Source organism: Triticum urartu, chromosome 3A (assembly GCF_056163025.1).
Source record: "Triticum urartu cultivar PI428250 chromosome 3A, HENAU_Tu73, whole genome shotgun sequence".
In the NCBI taxonomy this organism is placed as follows: domain Eukaryota; kingdom Viridiplantae; phylum Streptophyta; class Magnoliopsida; order Poales; family Poaceae; genus Triticum; species Triticum urartu.
Window position 1 is genome coordinate 676939175 of NC_141875.1, and position 6491 is coordinate 676945665.

A 6491-nucleotide genomic window follows, 5' to 3' on the forward strand; every position below is an offset into this window, starting at 1 on the left:
TCTTTAGACATATCATCTAGTTCTTTATTCATATAGCTCATAAAACTTTTTTGTTCCTTAAGCTCGTTTCTAAAGAAATTATTATGCTCAAATTGCAAAACCATAAACTTCCTAACGTTGGTTTCGATCTCCTCTAACCTTTTGAGGTGGAGATCACCAAATCTTGCTTGAGTCATCGCGACAAACAAGCAATCTAACACCCAAGCAAACAAGAGCAAACGGGTAAAAGAGGCAAGTAGAGAGGGAGGATAGAGAGAGAGAGGGCGAATAAAACGGCAAGGATGAAGTGGGGGAGAGGAAAATGAGAGGCAAATGGCAAATAATGTAATGCGAGAGATAGGGATTGTGATGGGTACTTGGTATGTTGACTTTTTGCGTAGGCTCCCCGGCAACGGCGCCAGAAATCCTTCTTTCTACGTCTTGAGCTTGCGTTGGTTTTCCCCGAAGAGGAAGGGATGATACAGCAGAGTAACGTAAGTATTTCCCTCATTTTTTGAGAACCAAGGTATCAATCGAGTAGGAGGCCACGCTCAAGTCCCTCGTACCTGCACAAAGCAATAGCTACTCGCAACCAACGCGATTAGGGGTTATCAATCCCTTCACGGTCACTTACGAGAGTGAGATCTGATAGATATAATATTTTTTGGTATTTTTGGTATAAAGATGCAAAGTAAAGAGTAAAAGCAAAGTAAAAAAGCAAATCAAGATTAAAGTGATGGAGATTGATATGATGAGAATAGACCCGGGGGCCATAGGTTTCACTAGTGGCTTCTCTCAAGAGCATAAGTATTCTACGGTGGGTGAACAAATTACTGTTGAGCAATTGACAGAATTGAGCATAGTTATGAGAATATCGAGGCATGATCATGTATATAGGCATCACGTCCGTGACAAGTAGACCGAAATGATTCTGCATCTACTGCTATTACTCCACTCATCGACCGCTATCCAGCATGCATCTAGAGTATTAAGTTAAAAATAGAGTAACGCCTTAAGCAAGATGACATGATGTAGAGAGATAAATTCATGCAATATGAAATAAACCCCATCTTGTTATACTCGATGGCAACAATGCAATACGTGCCTTGCTGTCCCTTCTGTCACTGGGAAAGGTCACCGCAAGATCGAACCCAAAGCTAAGCACTTCTCCCATGGCAAGAACTACCAATCTAGTTGGCCAAACCAAATGGATAATTCGAAGAGACTTGCAAAGATAACCAATCATACATAAAAGAATTCAGAGAAGATTCAAATATTATTCGTAGATAGACTTGATCATAAACCCACAATTCATCGGTCTCCACAAGAGATGGGGAGAACTTTGTATTGAGATCCAAAAAGAGAGAAGAAGCCATCTAGCTACTAACTATGGACCCGAAGGTCTGAGGTAAACTACTCACACTTCATCGGAGGGGCTAGGATGATGTAGAAGCCCTCCGTGATGACGACCCTCTTCCGGCGGAGCTCCGGAACAGGCCCCAAGATGGGATCTTGTGGATACAGAAAGTTGTGGCGGTGGAATTAGGTTTTTGGCTCCCGTTCTGATCGTTTGGGGGTACGTAGGTATATATAGGAGGAAAGAGTACGTCGGTGGAGCACCGAGGGGCCCATGAGGCAGGGGGCGCACCCTAGGGGGGGGGCTCCCCCCACCCTCGTGACCTCCTCTTTGACTCCTTGGAGTAGGGTCCAAGTCTCCTGGATCACGTTCGGTGAGAAAATCACGTTCCCGAAGATTTTATTCCGTTTGGACTCTGTTTGATATTATGTTTCTCCGAAACACTGAAATAGGCAAAAAAACAACAATTCTAGGCTGGGCCTCCGGTTAATAGGTTAGTCCCAAAAATAATATAAAAGTGGAAAATAAAGCCCAATATAGTCCAAAACAGTAGATAATATAGCATGGAGCAATCAAAAATTATAGATACGTTGGAGACGTATCACGGCCCATCTAACAGTAGCGCGGCCCAAGCAAACAAACGATGTTGTTATATATTAGTAGTAGTGTGTTTTCTGCCCAGCGCTACTACTAAATACTAGTAGCGTAGGGTCATAAACAGGCACTACTGGTAAACTTCTATCTATAAGCATTTTCCTAGTGGTGCTTGTGGTTGCAAAATGGGCATCGATAGTCGTTATTCCAGGTCCTAATACGCGTGTTATGCTTTCCCGCATAAAGCTCCCTCAGGATTTGCATCTTGTACGTCCTCTGGCCGTCTTCATCCTCGCTATCCACATCGTCAGACAACACCTATACAAATAGTGAAACAAATTTGGCATCAAATAAATGTTTACACACAGTCGTCGACGTACATACAAATCTTGAAGAAAATAATGGCACAAACATATGTTGGTCATTGAAAATAAATTGTCAAGTCCTGGGTAGGAATTATTAGCACGAACACTAACCCTAGTCGGATTACTAGCAGAAATCATTTGCACAGATGAAACAACTAATCACTTATAACTTATACTATTCAAACAATCAATACACTACACGGATATAAGGAAACTTAATCAGATTTCATGGATTGGGAAAACATAACCATAGGATTTCTATTTCGAAACGGGGGAGGCAGGAGTAACCAGAGAAACCCTATGATCTATTTGACACATAAATGGGTATAGATGACTAACCAGCTATCTGTTGTCGTTGGAGTTGTTGCCGGAGTGGTCATCGGAGTCATCACCGGGGTCGTCACCAGAGTCGGTGTGGAACTCCACCTCCGGCTGTGGAAGTTCGATGTCGTTAGGGTGCAGCGATAACTCGTCGGCGATGGCGGCAACCTCTGTCTCCATCTCCACGCCGTGCTCCGGTGCTTTAGTAGCCCTGGCGTTGCCACTCCCTCCGATGGGGTGCTTTGGTGGCCTCCTCATACACTGACGGCTTTGAGGACTGAGAGCGGCGTCGAGGATGCAAGCGGAGAGAGAGGATTGTGTGTGTGGAAAGGATGGGGGGTGCGGCCGCTCGGGCGCACCATTAATATGGAGTAGTGGGAGTAGTGGGAGAGAGGCGGGCAGCGGTGAAACCGATGGCTCGGCTCCTGGTGAGCCTGTGCACTGGACTGCTGGCATGCCTACCGTCGTTTCACACAGCTACTCACACGCCTCCCGATGACACTATGTAGCAAGCACGCCTCCGTTAATTCACACACCTGCACGCACGCCTCCCCGTCTGCCTGCACGGCAGACTGCTCGCATGCGTGCCGTCAACTCATGCCTGGTCGCACGGCACACGGGTCGCGCGGCGGCACGTATATTGTTTTTCTGTTTGGATGATTAATTCTGCCACTTTATTGCTTAACCGAAGCATGGCTGATGGGTAGCCTAGCCGGCTCCCCCTGGCACTTCAGAAAAATTATAGGCCGATCGGGCCTTCAAGCTTCCAAGACGTGGGGCCGCCTTCCTCCAGCTGACTGCCCCTCAGGCCAGCTGTGCGAAGGCGGCCTAGGCCTAAAAATCTTCAAGAAGAAAGCCCCGAGAGGGCCGGCTCCACGAAGCCGGCCACAAGAAGGCCGACTCCAAGAAGCCGGCCCCCCTTAGCAGGCGGCCCAGATCGTGCCCTCAAAATCTGCACCCACATAACGGCGATGAGACGGGGCATGGCTACAGCGAAACCTGCCACCCTCGAATCCCGGAGCACGTCTGGCCACAGTACGCCATACGGGCGGCCATCACCCGTTCGGTGCGGCACTGTGGCCATATTGACCATGATGTCACCCACGGCGAGCCGTCAGTACGACCCGTGGGCGGCAGGTCCCATCCGTCATGGAGACACCCGAAGGCCGCCGGGCCGCCCCCAGTCGGCCTGGGGTACGGCCGATTCCCAGTAGCCGGCAAGTCCACTCCCTCGAAGGAGGCGCCCCATTAAGGAGATAAGACGAGGTAAGGCTACAGTGATAAACCGCCCGGCAGCGGCACTGTAGCCATGCTTGCCAAGACGAAGCTCTCGCCACTAAGGGCGGGGCCATAGTAACCAGCCCCCGACAGAGCCCCCGAGCGGTGGGGCCGGCCTGTCGACCAGAGGACCGGCAGCCGGCGGGGCCCACTAGTCGGCGGGCCCCACCAGTCTGCGAAGAAGCAGGTGGGCATAGACAAAGATGGCTAGGGCCCATGCCTAGTCGGATTACCATTGTACCCCTGGGGGGGTAGGCCTATATAAACCCCCCAGGGCTCCCATGCAGAGGGAGATCTCTCTTCGGATAGTTTTAGACAGCACATGGAGAAGAGGAGCAGGCTGGCCTTGCCCTCCTTCATCCTTTCACTAGACAGCTCAAGGAGCATCCAGTAACTACCCGTCAAGCTAGTGATCATGCGGAGACCCCGCAGAGCAGCATTAGGGGTGTTATCTACACGGAGAGCCCTGAAGCTGGGTAGGATTCACTGGCATGCATGTCTTCGCCTTATCCCGTTTCCAGGCACCGGCAATGTTTTATTGGCTCCCACAATTATAAGCCATCCATTGGCATATGTCGCACCAACCACCCGACATTTGGCGCCCACCGTGGGGCCAGGTGCACCGTCGTCCGGAGACCTGCTCTGAACGGGAACCCTCTTCCTCCCCAGCGTGCGTAGCCAGCCCGGCTCGCCCGATGGCGCTTGCCCCGACGCGCTGCAAGACGTCGCCGACGCCTGCGCGGCGAGCTGCCTCGCCGATCTTCTTGGCGAGGCTCGCATCTCCGACGAGCCCGCATCCGACGCGGGCACAGACTGCCCCGAGAGCCACCTCGTCAGCCTCCTTGACCAACTCCACGTCTCCGGCGAGCTTGCCATGGACTTGGAGTCGGTTGGCTCCACCAACCCGATGCTTGTCGACTCCGACACGGCATCCCTAGACGCCTTCCCCACCAACGTGGTAATCATCAACGACCCTCTTCCTGAAGCCGACAGCAGCGGCAGTGCCATCACCGAGGTACTGGTCATCAGCCACGGCACCGCCTCTGGCGAAAACGCCCACAACGCCCTGCAGACAGCGCTGCATGACTTGTCCGCCCCCGTCCTGGCTGACGCGGACGCCAAGACATTGGAGGCGCGCCGCCTTGCCCTCGTTGCGGTGGGCCAGAAGCTAGCCACCATGAGACGCCTCACCGAGGCTCACCAGTGCGAGGTCGACCGTGCCGCCTTCGGCACGCCGCCGCCCGACGGGCCGAGCCGCGTCGGCATCGTCAAGAAACACGGCGCGGCTATCGCCGACATGCTGGGAGCGGACCGGCTAGTCTATGCCACGCCTCTCGAGAACTTGTGCGCCGCCCAGGCGGCCGTAGACGAGTTGAATGGACTGGGGCCTGACGAGCTCCCCTACATGACCAGACGCATCCAGCAACTTATCGACGCGGCCACAGAGCGGCATGAAGCCGGCGTCCGCGCCGAGAGTCCTCCCCCGCTGAGAGCACAACGCGACGTCCCGAACACCGACCGCGGGCAACACCCGCGCGAGAAAAGAAAAGGAGCCGGCTGCCAGCCGCAGCCGGACTCAAATCTCCATCGAGCGTGACGCAGAGGGCCGCCCTCGATCCATGGAGTGGCGGGGCAACCCCCCTCCTCCTCCGCCTCGTGGGGAGAGATACCCTACCCCACCGCCTGTCACGCATCTGACTCTCAGAGGCTGGTTGGGTCGCCGCGAAGGAGTCGGCGAGAATGATGCCCGCCACCGGATCGACCGCCTTGCGCGATCCCTGGCCCTGGAAGAAGAAGATGATGTCGGCCCGCCTTGCTTCGGCCCCCGCATCCGCGACGAGCCCTTCCCCAAAGGGTTCTCGCTCCCAAGAGACACGCCCAAGTACAACGGCTCCGTGAAGGCGGAAGATTAGTTGATCGACTACTCCACCGCGGTTAGCATCGCGAACGGCAACAGGCGTGTTGCCGTAAAATATGTGCCCCTCATGCTCCAAGGCACGGCGCGCACCTGGCTCAACAGCCTCAAGCCTTACAGTGTCAACAGCTGGCTAGACTTCACCGAAGCCTTCATCCGTAACTTCACCAGCACCTACAAGCGGGATCCCAAGCCCTGACAGCTCTCCTTGTGTGTCCAAGGGCCCAACGAATCGACTCGCGACTACCTCACGCGTTGGGCCGAGCTCCACAATTCCTGCGAGGGAGTGCACGAGGTTCAAGCTATAGAGTACTTCACCGCCGGGTGCCGAGAAGGCACCCTCCTCAAGCACCGACTCCTCTGCGACGAGCCAACTACACTTGGCGAGCTGCTGATCATAGCTGGTAACTACGCCACGGCCGATTCCTCAATGAAGATCGAGCTCCGAGTAGACACCTCCGGGAAGGTGCTCGCTCCAAGCCCCAAGACGCCGGCTGGAGAGTCCAGCCGACGCCCGTACCAGAACGACCACAAGCGCAAGGCTCCCCTGCCGCCTTCCACCAGTCGGCAGGTGGCCACAGTCGAAGACGAACAACCCGAAGGGCGGCCCGCACCCAAGAAGCAGAAGGGCGGCAGGCCGGCTTGGCAGCCGGCTTTCTCCTACGAGCAAGCACTTGATGCC

The 6491-nt window shown here is 54.2% G+C and overlaps 1 pseudogene; it reads left to right on the plus strand.

Moving 5' to 3' along the window:
• The first annotated feature begins 4309 nt into the window (after nucleotides 1-4309).
• LOC147981452 (uncharacterized) lies at nucleotides 4310-5491 on the plus strand (annotated as a pseudogene).
• Nucleotides 5492-6491: the final 1000 nt, after the last annotated feature.